Below are 18,629 nucleotides of genomic sequence, written 5' to 3' on the forward strand. Positions count from 1 at the left end.
TGGGGCCTGGAGGCACAGCCAACCTGTTCTCAGATTGGTGAGTCATTCACTGGAGGGTTTCGGCAGGGGTGTGATGTGTCAAAATTATATTTGTGTTTTTATTTTTCAATTTTAAAAAAAGCCAGTCAAATTTAGCAGTGGGGGGTTGTGTATCAACTTTAGTGACATTATTTATGTTTTAAAAAGATGACTGCAGCTGCCGTCTGGCAGATAGACAGTAGGGGGCGAGGGTGGAAGCAGGGGGGCTCATTAGAAGGCCACACAGCCTCCGCATGGGAGGGGGGCTGGGGCAGACCCTGGCATCTGTGGCCGACAGGTGAGAGGTGGCTGGATTCTGCGTATATTTTGAAGGGAGAGTCAGCGGGGTGTAGGGTGAGGGAGATTCCTAAGTTCTTGGGTGAACAGTGGTGTTGTGTCCTGAGATGGCAAAGGCCAGCGTTGGAGCAGGCTGGGGGCTGTCAGATGGGGACATGGTAAGTTGGCCTGTGCCTACATCCAAGTGGGGCCGTTGAGGAGGTGGGTGGATGTGTGAGGCTGGAGTTCAGGGAGATCTAAGGCCACTGCTCTGATGAGATCCCAGAGGGAGTAGACATGAGTGGAGAAGAGAAGAGGCCCCAGGCCTGAGTCCTGGCCCTGTGAGGGCCCACCCAGGGAGACGGAGGTGTGACACAGAGTGGGAGTGTGGTGTCTGAGGAGCCCGGAGGCACGGGTGCCAGGGCGGACAGCGTGCTGCCAAGGAGGACTGGAGACTGGCCATGGGGGTCAGCAGTGGCTGGTGAGGGCCAGAGGCCGACTGGAAAGGCTTCGGAGGGAGTGGAGATGGAGAGGATGGGCGGGCCTTTCCAGGACTCTCCTCTGCCACCGGAGGGAGGAGACACATGGGCCCACAACATGGGGGCACTGGGCGGTCTAGGGGGCCCTTTTGACTTTCTCTTAAATGAGAGAAACAACAGCATGATTCTCTCTGGATGGGATTCTATGTGAGGGAAAACCAATCATTCGGGAGAAGGGAGAGCACATCCCAGCCCGGCAGCAGGAGTGCCCAGCCTAAGGCGTAAGGAGTGGAGGGACAGGGGGCCTGGGAACCCAGGGGGAGGGCGGCAGGGCCTAGGGGTGGGGTGAGGTGGGTGTGGGGCCGCAGTGTCTCTAGGTGCCTCCCTTTTTCTCAGAGAAATAAGCAGCACAGCTGTCAGCTGAGAGGGAGGGAGGAGGAGGTGTTGTAAAATATTTGTCTCCAATGCAGTTCTCACAGCCACTGGGTGAAGTAGGCGCCATCACCCCCGCTCTGCAGATGAGAAAACAGGAAGGGGGCCAGGTAAGTTGCCAGCTAGGGCAGGACTGAGGTCTGAACGGGGCCTGGAGGGCATGGGGTATGGAACTGGGATTCGACTACACCCTGTCCCTCCCGCCTCCCATTCCAGTCCAGTGCTGCACCAGCAGGGAGGACACTGGGGTCCAGACAGGGAAAGCGATGTCTCAAGGCCAGACAGCGAGAAGGTGACGTTGTCATTGCTGGTCCTCTTCCTCCCTCCCTTAAGCTCTATGGACACAACACACCTGGGCCACTCTGTTCCCACCGCTACCCTGTCAGCCGTGTAAGGCTGCCTTCCGGGGCCCTGCTCCGTGGGCCCCTCTCTCCTCCTGCCTTGGAGCCTTGGTACAGCCGCTCTGCTTGTCGGGACAGCGCCTCTCTCCGCTGCAGCAGACCCCAGCCTAGGGTCTTCTGGACCCTGGTCGCACATTAGAATTTTCTGATTTAACTGGGCGGGGGCCTGGGCATTGGCGTTTTTTTAAATTGAGATATAGCTGGGTGTGGTGGCTCACGCCTATAATCCCAGCACCTTGGGAGACTGAGGCAGGCAAATTACTTGAACTCAGGAGTTTGAGACCAGTGTGGGCAACATGGCACTGGTCTCTACCCCCCCAAAAAAAAAAAAATTAGCTGGGTGCGTGCGCCTGTAATCCCAGCTGCTTAGGAGGCTGAGGTGGGAGGATCAGCTAAGTCCAGGGAGGTTGAGGCTGCAGTGAGCTATGATTGCACCACTGTACTCCAGCCTGGGCAATGGAGTGAGACCCTGTCTCGATCAATCAATCAGTTAATCAATTAATTAAAGTACAAAGTGCATGTCAGTGAACATGAGCCACTACACAGAACAGGATCCCGCATCCCGGAAGGTTCCCTCCTGCCCCTTCCCAGTTCACGTCTGCCCCTGGTAACCACTCTCCTGTCAGGACCAGGTTTGCCTGTTCTGGAACTTCATAGACATGGAATCACGTGGAATGTGCTGTTTGGCGCTCAGTGCTCCATCTGTGAGAGTCCACCATGCTCCAGTGGACTGAGTGGTTTGCCCTTCTCCACCACTGTGTAGTTGGCGTAGGTCTAGTCTCTGGAAAAAATAGTCTGAGCTGACGGTTTGGATGCAGGAGGTTTGAATTCAGGAGGTTGCTGCTGGAATCAACAGGATTGAAGGATGGAGGACTGGGCTGAAGGAGAAGTCACAGTAGAGGCCTCAGCTGACCCCACATGGAGCCCTGAAGCTGGGGTGACTCTTGAACATCATACCATATTAAGGCAAGGGGCCAGGGCTTTGCACCCCCGCATTGACCAGTCACTGGTCAGTGTGGCTGGTCAGCGCAGTCACTGGTCATTGCAGTCACTGGTCAGTGCAGGCTGTCTCTGGGGAGGAGGCATAACCTTGGACGAGGGGGCTCCCTTCAGCCAAGGGCAATGCCCAGAGAGGGACTCAGCTGTGGGCCATCAGCAGGCAACACCCCCAACAGCTGGGGTCAAAAGTGACCTCACCCTGAGGAGGCAGCAAACCTACAGCACCCACCGCAGTCTGCCCCTTGCGCTACTTGGAAATCTGAGCCCTTATAATAATTAATCCCACCTGGGAACAGCTTCTTCAGGGTCCTGGTTGGTCTCTTTTCCTGGGGAAGCTAATAAGGGGAAGGTCAGTGAGACGAGCGACAGTCCTGCTGCTGCAGCAGGACTCTGGGCCACAACAGACACTTGCAATCTCCCTCTTCAGTGACCCTGACCTTGGCTAGCACCTCTGTTGGTCTAGGTGGCTTACCTTGTGAGGGGACCCAGCCCCTCATGTCTGAGGGAGTCTGAGTCTCTGACCATCCTGCTCTTCTCAAACCGTGACCATTGCCCTTGCCTATTTCCCATCAATACCAGGCAAGGGAGCACCAAGAGATGTCCCAGGGAATTGCCTGGCTGCCAATGCTATTCTTCTTCCCTGGCCCTTGCTGTACAAACAGTGTGAGGCTTTTACAGAAGGCCCTTGTGGATGATCAGGGCCAATTATTCCTGCTAGGATGGTGACTCTGTGTTGTTGTTTTTTTTTCCCTGCTGGTTTCTTGCCACAAGGGACCTGAAGGGAAGTGGTGGTAGTTATAGCTGGAAGTTTAATCTGACTCTTGCTGTCTCTTGGTGGAACTATTTTCCCTTTGGGAACCAGGATTTCTAACCTTGCAGTGCCCAGAGTTGTCCCTGGGTGTGATGGTGAGTGGGGCTCCTCCTACTTCTACCCTGTAGTTCTTAGATGCATCTATTCTGGTCCCATTAGGGACTCAGCACCATACAGTAGTCATTACAGTGTGCGCCGTGTTCCAGAAGACAGCTCACCATCCTTGCAGGGGATCAGCTCCAAGCTGACACCTCATCTGTATCTTTTTATTATTATTTATTTGATTGACTGGTTGGTTGATTTGTTGCCCAGGCTGGTCTTGAGTTCCTGGGCTCAAGCAATCCTCCCGCCTTGGCCTCCCAGAATGCTGGGATTACAGGCATGAGCTACCTCACCTGGCCTATTATTTTTTAAAGTGACAAATAAAAATTGTCTGTATTGGCTGTGCACAGTGGCTCACACCCATAAACCTAATACTTTGGGAGGCTGAGGCAGGAGGATCACTTGAGCTCAGAAGTTCAAGACCAGCCTGGGCAACATGGTGAAACCCTGTCTCTACTAAAAATACAAAAATTAGCCAGGTGTGGTGGCGTGTGCCTGTAGTTCCGGCTACTTGGGGGGCTGAGGCAGGAGAATCGCTGGAGCCAGGGAGGTGGAGGTTGTAGTGAGCTGAGATGGTGCCACTGCACTCCAGCCTGGGTGATAGAGTGAGAGTTTGTCTCAAAAAAAAAAAGTATATTTTTATGGTGTGAAATATGATGTTTTGAAATTGTGGAATGGCTAAATCAAGCTAATTAACATATGCATGACCTCACATACTTTTATGGTGAGAACACTTAAAATCTATTCTTGTAGCAATGCTCAACAATACAGCACATTGTCAGGAATTACAGCCACCATCCTGTACAGTAGAGCTCTTGGTCAGCTGCATCCAAAAGGCTGTTACATCACCCCATCCGGCGGCAGTGCTGGGTGGTGTGGTGTGTGGTGAGACCGGCAGGTTCGACGTCGAAAACCCACAGCCACACTTCCTTTGATGGCAGGTAGTTTCAGAGGCAGTTTCAGAGGCTTCCAAGAGCTGTCATAGTAGCTCTTGCCCCACGGGCCAAAGCACCAGGGTTCTGCAATGTGTGTCTATTCCAATTATACACTCAGGGACCAGCGAGACCGCCACTGGATGTCCTGTGGATCCACTGGACTCCCTGTGAGCCAAAGCCAGGCCAGGACTCCACTCATCACCTGCCCCCATATGCTTCCACCCTAACAGGGGGCCATGATGCCTCTTTGGGTCCCCAGACCAATGTCCATGTGGACCCTGTGTCTGACAGTCTTTGAAATGCCTGAGTACTCATCTTTCTCCCACATATGGTTACTCAAGTAAAAGGCATGTACGCCCTTCTCAGGAAGGATGATGGAATCATCATCACATGTGCTGATTCGGGGGTTGCAGGGTCCTTCCTTCTGGGGACCTGGTCTCTCCTTCAGTCAGTTGGATGTGAAACCTTACTCAGGTCTGGAAACTTCTCAAAGGATCAGGACTTTTCATTGGGTTGCTGCCCTCAACCCCCATCATCAAGCCTTGGATGTTCTCTCTTTTTGGTTTTTTTTTTTTTTTTGGAGACAGGGTCTCACTCTGTCACCCAGGCTGGAGTGCAGTAGTCTGATCAGGGCTCACTGATCGCAGCCTCGACCTCTGGGTTCGAGTGAGCCTCCCGCCCCAGCCTCTTGAGTAGCTGGGACCATAGGCATGCACCACCACACCTGGCTAATTTAAAAACTTTTTTTTTTTTTTTTTTTTTGAGACAAGGTCTCCCTGTGTTGCCCAGGCTGATCTTGAACTCCTAGGCTCAAGGGATCCTCCCACTTAGGCTTCCCAAAGTGCCGGGATTACAGGTGTCAGCCACCATGCCCAGTCCTTGGACTCTTTTGATTGCATCGGGTGGGCAGTGTCTTTGTTGGCTGCTCATCTGGCTTTCCCTGGGACATGGAGTCGATGACCCATTTCCATGGCTTGGCGGGTCCAGCAGCTCTGACCTGGCTGCTAGCGGTGGTAACTGCCTCCACCTGAAGACTCCTGAGCCTGCGCTTCTGATGACCAGGTGCCACCACCTGGCCTCTTTCTTCGGGATCCTGTCATCTCCGCTATTGTCAGGGTGCCCAGTTCTGTAACTGCAGCTCCAACTAGCAGGTCTTCAAAGGACATTCACCGGGGCTTCTTAGGGCTTTCCCGTTGGCCTTGGTAAATGAGGTGGCTGCCCGGCCTTCCTGCAGAAGATGGATAGTGAGTGGGTTTCTGGCCAGACACGGCAGACACCCAAGCATGCCCTCTTCTCCAGGCCTTTGGATGCTTTCTTCCGCGGCCTGACACCGCATCCCTGGTGACTTCTACTGTGGGCTTTCATTTTCTCCAAGCAGCATGTTAAGGCCCTCTTGCCAGGGTGTTAATCCTCGTATTATGGGATTGACTGTCCTTTATCCCACTTGATGTCCCACCACGGCCTTGGGCCAGCCCCTGAGCTTATCTGCATAGTCTTCAAGCAGGGGGAGTGCTCGCTGGGGGTCACTTCCGCACCTCACTCTTTCCCAAGCAGGTTTTGCACTTGACGCAGCCAACTCATCGTGGGCTGAGCACTGAACTTCTTCTGTTTTACACTCCACTGGTAACTACGCCCTGGCCTGCTCCTCAGCTTTTTCCTCCCCTCCAGCTGCAGGAGAGGAGGATTTATTTGCTGCTAAGGAGGCCCTTGGCTTTCTCACTTGGCCTTAAATTAGTGCTGAGTCACACTCAGCCTTGCGTTGTCTTTCTTTAGTGCACGCGGGCCCCAGCACAGCCATCCCCTTCCACAGACTTTATAATTAATTACCACTCCCCCGGCCTCTCCAATTCAGGAGCTCTTGTCCCTGCAATGCGGTCTTTTCCCTGCTACCTGCTGGGTGCCAGCTCTCCTAGCACCAGCGACAGTGGGCAACCCGGCTTCTGGGTCCCAGGGTTCAGAGGCTGCTTCCTAGAATCAGTCCTGATACCAACTGGGGTAGGTTAGGTTCTGACTTGGAGACTTGTGTGCAGGAGGGTCGCTGGGAAGTGCTCGTTGAAACACCACGTATAAAAGGAGAGGGCTGTGTGCTCCATGGTGTAAATGCACCACATTTTCTTTAATCCACCACGTTGATTCCCTTTTTTGCTATTGTGACTAGTGTAGAGATGAACATATAAATACATGTTCTTTTCGGTAGAATGATGTGTTTTTCTCTGGGTATATGCCCCAGTGGTGGCATTGCAGGTCAGATGGTAATTCTGTTTTCAGTTCTTTGAGAAATCTCTAAACTGCTCTCCATAGTGGCTGAACTCATTTACATTCCCACCAACAGTGTGTATGTGTTCCCTTTTGTCCTCAGCCTTGCTTGCATCTGTTCTTTTTTGACCTTTATAATAACCATTCTGACTGGTGTGAGATGGTATGTCACTGTGGAATATTATGCAACCATGAAAAAGAATAAAATCATGTCCTTTGCAGCAACATGGATGGAGCTGGAGGCCATAATTCTTTTTTTTTTTTTTTTTTTTTTTGAGACAGAGTAAGTGCAGTGGTGCAGTGGTGCTATAGTAAGTGGCTGTAGTGCAGTGGTGCAATTTCTGCTCATTGCAACCTCCTCCTCCTCCTGGGTTCAAGCAATTCTCCTGCCTCAGCCTCCCCAGCAGCTGTAGCTACAGGCACGCATCACTATGCCCAGCTAATTTTTATTCACTTTTATTTATTTTGAGACAGAGTTTTGCTCTTGTTGCCCAGGCTGGAGTGCAATGGCTCGATCTCAGCTCACCGCAACCTCCGCCTCCTGGGTCCAAGCGATTCTCCTGCCTCAGCCTCCTGAGTAGCTGGGATTACAGGCACGCACCACCATGCCCGGCTAATTTTGTATTTTTGTAGAGATGGGGTTTCGCCATGTTGGTCAGGCTGGTCTTGAACTCCTGACCTCAAGTGATCTACCTGCCTCAGCCTCCCAAAGTGCTGGGATTACAGGCACGAGCCACTGTGCCTGGCCTGGAGGCCATAATTCTAAGTGAATTAATGCATAAACGGAAAACCAAACAGTGCATGCTCACTTATAAGTGGGAGCTAAACATTGAGCATCCAAGAATATAAACATGGGAATAGTAGATACCATGGACTTCTAGAGGAGGGAAGGAGGGAACTGTGGGTCATGAAACTACCTATTGGATACTGTGCTCACTACCTGGGTGCAATATATACCCATGTAACAAACCTGCACATGTACCTGTATCTAAAATAAAAGTTACAAATAAATAAAAACCACACACATGAGAAAAGAGGATAGGGAAGTGGGACAAGGCAGAGAGTGGGAGAGGGTGAGCTAAGATGCCCTTTTAACACAGGCCTCAGTTGATCCCACATGGAGTGCTGGGGCTGGGAGGGCACTTCAGAGTTGTCCTGAATAAAGCAAGGGATCCAGGTCTGGGTGAAGCACTTGTGGGATATGAGTTGCCCCTGGGAGGGGGCCAGCAAGAGGAGGGGAATTCTTGGAAAAGAACTCTCAGAATTGTCAGCAGTAAATACCCCCTGCAGCTGGGGGATGGAGGGTCTTCACCCTGATGCTGGGCTTTGGGGTGGCACAGGGCATAGCACTGGACACAGTTTGTCTGCTAAGTCTTTCAGCTATTGGGGGACACGTGGATTTTTGGGGGCTATTATGAATATGGCTGCTGCAGGCATTCATGTGCATGTCTTTTGGTGGCTTGGGCACTCACTTCTGCTGCATGTAAGCCCAAGGGTGGAAGTGCTGGTCTAAGGCGTATGTGTGCTGAACTTCAATAGAGATTGCTGCATAGTTTTCAGCATGGCTGATCCCATTTTACAATCCCACCAGCAGTGTTTGAGAGTTCTGATTACTCTGCATCCTCACCAATGCTTGATATTATCTGTCTTTTCATTTTAGTCCCCCTGATGGTCCAGACATCACTGATTCTGTTGTGCAGCCTGGTGGGGAACCAATGCTCCCCAGTGGGTAGGAGGATGTGAGATATGGGGAGCCCTTGGACCACCCTCACTTGGCTACCTGATTCTAATACCAAGGGTCTTCCAAACCAAATCCTGGCAGACACATTAAAGTATTGTGAGATCATAACATCCTCAAGTGCCCAGGCTTGTCCAGCTCCTTTCAGCATGGGATTCCAGCTGTCAGGTGTGGGAAGGGAGCAAGGGTAAGCTTTGCTGGCTGGGAGGTCAGGCTTCTGTGGACACTAGGAAGCAGCTGCTTTGACTTGCCCTGTCCGGCGTTTCATGGCCTCCAATGCACTTTTTCTCATCTTAGCTCCTTTGGTTCTCATAATATCTCTAAAGACAACAAGAGAATAGAATATCAGCTCTATTTGACAGAAGACAAAACTGAGGTCAGTTACTTGGGCAAAGACACAGAAATCAGTAAAAGTGACCCTGAAACCAAGCTGTAGATTCCAAGTCCAGGACACAAAATTTAGCTACTTGTTAGTTTTATTGGTATATCTTACCCTCCCCTTCCTTTAGAAAGCAACTCAGGCTAGCTCCTTGGCAGAGTTAACCTGCTCTGCCCAGTTCCCCAGTGCCCACCCCCATTCTTTGTTTCATGGTCTGCCCTTGCCTCTTGCTCATCAATGTCCTCTTCGAAGCAGGTCATTCCCAGAGCTCGCTGTGCTTAAATGTTAGACCAGAGCTTCTCCAACCTTAATGCACACAGGTGTCTCCTGGGGGCCTTTTTAAAAGATTCTGATTCAGTAGGTCTGGTGGTCCTAAGAGCCTGCATTTATTTTCTTTGTTCTTTTTTTTTTTTTTTTGAGACGGAGTCTCGCTCTGTCACCCAGGCTGGAGTACAGTGGCGCTATCGCGGCTCACTGCAACCTCCGCCTCCCGGGTTCATGCCATTCTCCTGCTTCAGCCTCCCAAGTAGCTGGGACTACAGGCGCCTGCCACCATGCCCAGCTAGTTTTTTTTGTATTTTTGGTAGAGACGGGGTTTCACCATGTTAGCCAGGATGGTCTTGATCTTCTGTCCTTGTGATCCGCCCGCCTCGGCCTCCCAAAGTGCTGGGATTACAGGCGTGAGTCACCGCACCCGACCTCTTTTCTTTGTTCTTTTTTGAGACAGAGTCTTGCTGTGTTGCCCAGGCTTGAGTGCAGTGGTGCATTCACAGCTCACTGCAGCCTAAACCTCTTGGGCTCCAGCAATCCTCCCACCTCAGCTTCCCAAGTAGCTGGAACCACAGGTGTGTACCACCATGCCTGGCTAATTTTTAAATTTTTTGTAGAGACGGTGTTTGGCTGTGTTGCCCGGGCTGCTCTTGAACTCCTGGGTTCAAGCAATCCTCCTGCCTTGGCCTCCCAAAGTGCTAGGGTGCGAGCCACCGAGCCTAGCCACAGCCCGCATTTCTAACAAACTCCCAGGTGATGCCAGTGCTGCTGGTCCTTGGACCATACTTTGAGTATTGAGGCGTTAGATCACTCCCCCAGCTATCGGCTGTATAGGCAGGTTTTTATGCTGTGCTCATCCTCTCCCTCAGAGCTCCAGCAAACACTGGTTAGTTGTTGTCTGAACTCTGGCACTAGTGCTAGTTACTGTAAGTCCAAGCCTCTCTCTGGTTTTCCCATTATGGTATTTACCATTCAAGTCATTTGGCTCAGTTCGAGACGCCTCACTCTTAACACCTCTCTCAGAAGCACCTCTATTCCCTCCCTCTTCCGGCTGTCTTCTCTTTCCTCCTCCATCAACACTCCTAATTCTTATCCTCTCCTCCCCCAAAATGGGCAGGATCTCAGCTAGGCATTAGGCAAAAAGCTAGCTGAGTGAGCTTATTTATACTAAAGTGTGAATGACTCACATCTCTTCCCTTAACTCTCTCAGTGGTTATTTAGATGTGCAAAAGAAGGAGCTTTTGGTTGTTGGAAATGGTGACAGTGAGGGAAAGAACAAGAAATATTCAGGAATTCTTTCCTTTATCACCTAACATTTCCCATATATGGGCTAATGATTGAAATCACATGAAGGAACTTTATAAGTGAAAACCAAAACAGGGACACTTGGATTTTACCCTAGATTAGCAGAATCAGAATCTCCAACGTGGGGATCAGGAATATGTTTGGTTTTCTTTGTTTTTTCCAGACGGAGTCTCGCTCTGTCACCTAGGCTGGAGTGCAATGGCACAAATCTTGCCTCTCTGTGGCCTCCACCTCCTGGGTTAAAGTAATTCCCCTGCCTCAGCCTCTCAAGTATCTGGGATTACAGGTATGCACTTGGCTAATTTTTGTATTTTTGGTGGAAATGGGGTTTCACCCTGTTGGCCAGGCTGGTCTTGAATTCCTGACCTCAGGTGATCCACCCACCTCGGCCTCCCAAAGTGCTGGGATTACAGGCGTGAGCCACCGCGCCTGGCCAGGAATGTGCATTTTTTAAAGGAGATTTTGTTGCACATACAGGTTTAGAAACTACTTTCCTAAATCGTACTAGTTGTGCTTCCATCTCCCCAGTGTTTCTGAAGGAGAGATTACTCAGAGGGTCCCTCTGTCTCGCCCAGGCCCAGGAGAATGTAGAGTGGGAAGAAATGGGGTGTAGGTGAGGTGTTAAGGTCTAACTCCTATCAGAACTCAACTGCTTACAGACCCCTTATCCTTGGTGAGGCCGAGCCTCAGTTTCCCCATCCCTACAACAGGGATGAAGTCAGCTCCCTGTGTGCTGTGTGGTTGTAGCTGGAGAGCAGAGGGGCAGCAGTTGTGCAGGTGATTGTGCCACGGGACTAAAGGCAGCCTATGATGGGGAGGGTGAGGGGCCAAAACCTGGCTGGAGAGGCTCAGCACCTGGGCTGAGTGAAGCCTTGGTCACAGTGGCTCATTGGGGATAATTGCTGTGGTAATTATGAAGATTGCACAGGAAAATGGATTCTAGTTTACATTCTGCTCTCCTGCAAAGGTCATCTGTAATTGCCTGACTTCCTCCCCACAGTGGGGAGGAGGCTGCGGTGGGGGCCTGTCAGAGGGTCTCTGGGCTGCAGGCCCAGGCTGAGAGGGATAGGGGCTGGGGGCTTCTGGGGTGATCTCTGCCAGCCTGAGGCGGGAGGCAGATGGTGAGCTCTTGGCGCAGAGGCTGCTTGTCCTCCTCCTCCTGGATGGTACCCCAGCTCCTTAGTATGCCTTCAGCTGTGTTGGCTGGAGATGGGAGAAGCAGAGCTTGCTGACTCGTGGGGAGACTGATGCTGAGGCCAAGGCCGTGGCTTGTCCTGCCTGTCAATCTGTTTAGAAGCCTGAGCTCTGCACCCTCCTCAATCTGACATGCTCCCTTCTCTGATCATCTTTCTCTACAAATGAAATGGTTAGACCAGACAAAATGGCTTTGAGTGACCCCTTCCAACTCTGGATTCCTGGATTCCAGGACTCCAGCCTCTGGTCCCCAAGTTTTGTGGAAGATTTGTGCATGGGCTTTGGAGCTGGATACAATAGAGTCTGAATCCTGGCTCATTCCTGCTGTGTGACATTGGACAATTGACTTCACCTTTCTGAGCTCCAGTTTCAACTTAAAAAAAAAATAGAGATAATGATATGCATCTCTCTCTCTCTCTTTTTTTTTTTTTTTTTTTGAGACAGAGTCTGATCTTGCTCTGTTGCCCAGGCTGGAGTGGAATCTTGACTCACTGCATCCTCCACTTCCCGGGTTCAAGCAATTCTCATGGTTCAGCCTCCCAAGTAGCTGGGAATACAGGCGCCCACCACAATGCCTGGCTAATTTTTTTTTATCTTTAGTAGAGACAGGGTTTCACCACGTTGGCCAGGCTGGTTTCGAACTCCTGAGCTCAGGTGATCCTCCTGTCTCAGCCTCCCAAAGTGCTGGGATTACAGGCTGAGCCCCATGCCCAGCCAATGGTATGTATCTCTTAGGGTTGTTGAGATTAAAGGAGATAATGATGGAATATATAACTGACAATATTGAGTGCTTCCTGTGTGTCAGGCACCGTTCCAGGTGCTTTTCATGCCTTAGCTCAGGTATCCTCCCAGTCGACCAGTGAGGTAGGTGCTGCTCTCATCCCTGGTTAAAGATGAGGAGGCACCGTGGAAAGCATGGGCAGACAGGCTTTCGCAGAAGTTAGCTGCTGCAACAATTGGGAAGCTTCTCCAACGAGGCTCCTCGCAGGCTCACCTCGAGCTCTTCGTCCTTCTTGGAATCCCATCCAAGGGTGTGTGTGCCCCAGCCCTGCCCCCAGGCAGCCACACCTCTCTGATTCTGTGAACAGACACCCTGCCCCACATTGTCCCATCACTCTGTTGCTATCCGACTCTATAGTCTCTCTCGATCCCTCCCGCACTCTGCTGGGACTGAACCCATGGTCAGTTCTTGTTCATCTTCTTGAATGCACCTGGCAAAGCAGTGGGCATGGCATGGTGCTGGGGGGCCCATTTATTTGATAATTTCTAGGACTAGAATCTCCCAAAGTCCCCACGGGGCCCAGTGTATACCCTATTCTGTGTGTCCATGGGCCACGCCTCATGCTAGAAACTGAGAATACAGAGACCAATACAATTGGGACTAAAATTTCAGTGTCATAGACAATGGTTTTATTCCGGGCTGCCCATGGGAATCACCTGGGAAACCTTGAGTTCTGATGCCTGTGCCCCACCACAGAGATTCTGGGGTGCAGAAAAGTCCTTTGCCTGTTTTTTGTTTGTTTGTTTTGGGTTTTTTTTTTTTGTTTTTTTTTTTTGGAGACTTAGTCTCCCTATGTCGCCAGGCTGGAGTGCAGTGGCATGATCTTGGCTCACTGCAACCTCTGCCTCCTGGGTTCAAGCGATTTTTCTGTCTCAGTCTCCCAAGTAGCTGGGACTACAGGTGTGTGCCACCACGCCTGGCTAATTTTTTTATTTTTAGTAGAGACAGGGTTTCATAATATTGGTCAGGCTGGTCGATCTCCTGACCTTGTGATCAACCTGCCTCGGCCTCCCAAAGTGCTGGGATTACAGGCACGAGCCACCACACCCAGCCCTTTTGCCTGTTTTTTAACTGGGTTGTTTGGTATTTTGTTATTAAGTTGTAGAAGTTCTGTATATATTCTGAGTATTAATCCCTCATCATATGATATATCATCAGATATATGATTTGCAAGTACTTTTTCCCATGCAACAGCCTGGTCTTGAAGAGTTTTAAAAGTGTCCCGGCTGGGCACACCTGTAAACCCAACACTTTGGGAGGCCGAGGCGGGTGGATTGCCAGTCTGGGCAACGTGGCAAAACCTTGTCTTAACTAAATATACAAAAAATTAGTCAGGCATAGTGGCACACACCTGTAGTCCCAGCTACTCTGGAGGCTGAGGTGGGAGGATCACCTGACCCCAGGAAGGTCATGGCTGCAGTGAGCTGTGATTGTACCACTGCACTTCAGCCTAGGCCACAAAGCAAGACTTTGTCTAAAAAAGAAAAAATAAGTGTCCCAGGTAAGAAAACTGGATATCCACATGCAAAAGAATGAAATTGGATACATACCTTGTACCACAGTGGTCCCCAACCTTTTTGGCACCAGGGACTGATTTCGTGGAAAACAGTTTTTCCACAGACTGGGGCTGGGGGATGGTTTTCCACAGACCAGGGTTGGGGGAGGTTTGGGGGATGATTCAAGCACATTACAATTATTGGATACCTTATTTCCATTATTATTACATTATAATATATAATGAAATAATTATACAACTGGCCATAACATAGAATCAGTGGGAGCCCTGAGCTTTTCCTGCAACTTGACAGTCCCATCTGGGGGTGATGGGAGATAGCGACAGATCCTGAGGCATTAGATTCTCATAAGGAGCATGCAACCTAGATCCCTCACATTCACAATTCACAGTAGGGTTTGCGCTCCCATCAGAATCTAACGCTGCCAGACAGGAGGCGGAGCTTAGGCGGTAATGTGAGTGAGGGGGAGTGGCTAAATACAATGTTCCTTGCTCACCACTTACCTCCTGGTGTGCAGCCTGGCTTCCAACAGGGGGTTGGGGACTCTTGTTATATACTACATACAAAAATTAACTCAAAATGAATCAAAGACATAAATATAAGAACCAAATTTTTTAAATTCTTGGAAGAAAATATAGGGACGAGCTGGACACAGTGGCTCACGCCTGTGATCCCAGCACTTTGGGAGGCTGAGGTGGGAGGATCACTTGAGGTCAGGAGTTTGAGACCCGCCTGGCCAATGTGGTGAAACCCCGTCCCTACTAAAAGTACAAAAAAATTACGCAGACATAGGCGCCTGTAATCCCAGGTATTCAGGAGGCTAATTGCTTAACCAGGGAGGTGGAGGCTGCAGTGAGCTGAGACGGTACCACTGCACTCCAGCCTGAGCTACATAGTGAAACTTTGTCTCAAAAAAAAAAAAAAAAAAAAAAAGAAGAAGAAAAAAAGAAAATATAGGGAAGAATCTTTATGACATTGGATTTGGCAATAGTTTCTTGGATATAACACCGAAAGCACAGGCAACAAAAGGAAAAAAATAAATTGAACTTCATTAAAATTTAAGACTTTTGTACATCAGGGGACACTATCAAAAGGGTGAAAAGCAGCCCAAAAAATGGGAGAAAATATTTGCAAATCATGTATCTAATGAGGGGTTAATATCCAGACTATGTATAGAACTTCTGCAACTCAATAGCAAAAAACACAAACAACCCAGTTAAAAAACAGGTAAAGGACTTTTCTCCAAAGAAGATGTATAGTTGGTCAATAAGCACATGAAAAGATGTTCAACATCACTGATCATTAGTGAAATGCAAATAAAAAACACAGTGAGATACCACTTCACACCCGTTATGATGGCCACTATAAAAACAGAAAATAACAAGTGTTAGGCGTCTCTGAGCCTACTCTGGTTTGAGAGGTTGCCTGATTCACAAATAAAAATAAAAATAAAAATAAAATAAAATAAAAAACCGAGTGTTGCAGGGAAGTGTAGAAATTGAAACACTTGTATATTGCTGATGGGAATGTAAACTGGTACAGCCACTGTGGAAAACAGTTTGGTGATTCATTAAAAAGTTAATTATAGACCGGGCATCATGGCTCACACCGGTAATCCCAGCACTTTGGGAGGCCAGATAATTTTTGTATTTTTAGTAGAGACAGGGTTTCGCCATGTTGGCTTGGCTGATCTTGAACTCCTGACCTCAAGTGATCCACCTGCCTCGGGCTCCCCAAGTGCTGGGATTACAGGCGTGAGCCACCACGCCCGGCCACAATGTTATAATTTTTGCTTCAACCCTCAAACATAATTTAGAAAGCTCAAGAGAAGGAAAGTTGATCATATTTACCTCTATTTTTACTCTTTCCATTTTTCTTTCCTCCTCCCCAATGTTCCAGGAAGATTCCTTCTTTTATCTTTCCTTTCAGTTTCAAGAACTTCCTTTAACTATTATTTTAGGGTAGGTCTGCTAACAAAAAATTCTCTTAGTTTTTCTTTATCTGAGAATACCTTGATTTTCCTTTATTCCTGAAGGATACTTTCTCTGGATATATGGCTCTGGGCTGGCAGTTCTTTTCTTTCAGCACTTGAAAACTGTTTTGCCACTTCTTTCTGGCTTCTATGGTTTCTGAGTTAAAAAAAATCTGCTGTAATTTGTTTTTTCCTTTTATTATTATTTTTATTTTTAGATTTTTTTTTAGGAATGAGGTCTCACTCTGTTGGAGTGTCGTGGCATAATCATAGTTCACTGAAGCCTTGAACTCCTGGGCTCAAGTAATCCTTAGGCCCAGGAGGCCTCAGCCTCCCAAATAGTCAGGACTACAAGTGCACGCCACCACACCCAGCTGATTTTTTTTTTTTTTTTTTTTTTTTTTTTTTTTTTTTTTTTTTTTTAGACGGAGTCTTGCTCTGTAGCCCGGGCTGGACTGCAGTGGCCGGATCTCAGCTCACTGCAAGCTCCACCTCCCGGGTTTACGCCATTCTCCTGCCTCAGCCTCTGGAGTAGCTGGGACTACAGGCGCCCGCCACCTCGCCCGGCTAGTTTTTTGTATTTTTTTAGTAGAGACGGGGTTTCACCGTGTTAGCCAGGATGGTCTCGATCTCCTGACCTCGTGATCCGCCCGTCTCGGCCTCCCAAAGTGCTGGGATTACAGGCTTGAGCCACCGCGCCCAGCGCACACCCAGCTGATTTTAAAAAATTTTTTTGTAGAGATAATGTCTTGCTATGTTGCTCGGCCCGTTTTTCCCTTTTAAATAAAGTGTCATTTCTCTCTCTCTCTCTGCTTTCAAGATTTTTTCATTGTCTTTAGTTTTCAAGAGTTTGACCATGACATGCCTTGGAGTGGATTTCTTGGGGTTTTACCTCTTCGGAGTTCACTTAACTTCTTAAATCCATTGTTTGTCTTTTGCCAAGTTCAGGATTGTTTTCAGCTACTATTTCTTTGAATATTTTTTCAGCCCCCACTTTTTCTCTGCTTTCTCTTGGACTCTAAAAACATGAATGTCAGAGCTTCTATTTTAGTTCCACAGGTTCCTGAGGTTCTGTCCTTTTCTTTTTTTTTTTTTTTTTTTGTCTGTTTTCTCTCTGTTGTTCAGATTGGGTAATTTCTATTGTTCTATCTTCAAATTCAATGACTTTTTTTTATCTCTTACCTCCGTACTTTTTTTTTTTTTTTTTTTTTTTTTGAGATGAAGTCTCACTCTGTCACCCTCCAGGCTGGAGTACAGTGGCACAATCTCAGCTCACTGCAACCTCTGCCTCCCTGGTTCAAGGGATTTTCATACCTCAGCCTCCCCGGTAGCTGGGATTACAGGTGTGCACCAACGTGCCTGGCTGATTTTTGTAATTTTAGTAAAGATGGGGTTTCACCATGTTGCCCAGGCTGGTCTCGAACTCCTGCCCTCAAACAATCTGCCTGCCTTGGACTTCCAAAGTGCTGGGATTACAGGCGTGAGGCAACACACCCAGCCTCCATTCTATTTACAAAACTCACTGGATGTTGAGCCCATCCAGTCAGCTTTCTAAAATTCTATCAATTTGGTTCTTCTTTGTAGTGTCTATTTATTTGCTTAGGCTTTCTATTTTTCATTTGTTTCAAACATGTTCGTAACTGCTTGCCAAAGCATTTTTAAGATGGCAGCTTTAAAATCCTTCTCAGATAATTCCAGTATTTGTGTCTTGGTGTTGTTGGCATCTGTTGGTTGCCTTTTCTCATTAAATTTGAGATTTTCTTGGTTCTTGGTGTGACAGAAGTTTTTCCTTTTTTATTTTTTTGAGACAGTCTTGCTCTGTTGCCCAGGCTGGAGTGCAATGGCACAATCACAATTTATTGCTGCCTCAACCTACTGGGCGCAAGCAATCCTCCCACCTAAGCTTTTAAGTATCTGGGACTGCAGGCATGCACCACTATGCCAGGCTAATTTTTTCATTTTGTAGAGACAGGGTCTCACTATGTTGCCCAGGCTGGTCTCAAACTCCTGGCCTCAAGCGATCCTCCTGCTGTGGTTTCCTAAAGTGCTAGAATTGCAGGTGTGAGCCATTGCTCATGGCCACAAATTATTTTTGTATTATACCCTGGACATTTGGGGTATTATGTTCTGAGATGCTGGATCCTCTTGTAATCTATTTCAGCAGGCCTCCTTTAACCCTGGGCCTTATTAATGCCAGGTGGGGGTAGAAATCCAGGTCCCCTACTTGACCTTGATTGACACCCTGGTGGGGGTCAGGGGTACCTCCTTACTTCTGGGCAGTGGTGGGAGGTCTGGCTTCAATGATCCTTCCCTGTATGGGAAGGGAGGGTGCCTTGTTACTGCTCCTATGTGGTCTCCACTGACCTGATTACTCTTGGGTGGGGGTGAAAGTCAACCCAGCATGGAGAGGGAGGGGCACCTTGTTATTGCTGGGTAGAGTGGAAGTCCTGGCTCTCCCTCATTCTTCACTGTTATTGCCCTGGCGCTGGGGGATGGGGCTCCTAGTTATGGCCAGGCAAGGCTCCCCACCCGGCCTTTCCTCACAGGGCAGCATGGGCCTGGGGCTGTAGTTTCTCCCATGGTGTTTGGCTAGAGTAGGGAGGTCATTGTTTTAAAGGTTTTCGTCTTGCTAGGCTGGGTCTCTGCTGATCCTTTGGCTAAAGAGAGCAGGTTTCCCTCTTTTTTATTTTTGTTTTGTTCTTTTTTATTATGTTTTAGACCCGTCAGCAGGAAGCAAAGAGCAGGTTTTTCTTGGGGCTGTTTTTGT

The 18,629-nt window shown here is 48.8% G+C and overlaps 1 protein-coding gene across 2 annotated transcripts in view; it reads left to right on the plus strand.

The window, feature by feature from the left end:
* PACSIN1 (protein kinase C and casein kinase substrate in neurons 1) overlaps positions 1-18,629 on the plus strand; it is a 67,883-nt gene that overhangs the window by 19,852 nt on the left and 29,402 nt on the right. Inside the window, exon 2 of one of the 2 annotated variants that reach the window (XM_073005927.1) lies at positions 1,244-1,315. The exons of the other annotated variant lie outside the window; for it this stretch is intronic. The gene's annotated coding sequence lies outside the window, so the exon portion shown is untranslated. The remainder of the gene's footprint in view (positions 1-1,243; positions 1,316-18,629) is intronic. 2 annotated transcript variants of the gene reach the window in all.

The sequence above is a fragment of the Chlorocebus sabaeus genome, chromosome 17 (genome assembly GCF_047675955.1).
Source record: "Chlorocebus sabaeus isolate Y175 chromosome 17, mChlSab1.0.hap1, whole genome shotgun sequence".
Lineage (NCBI taxonomy): Eukaryota > Metazoa > Chordata > Mammalia > Primates > Cercopithecidae > Chlorocebus > Chlorocebus sabaeus.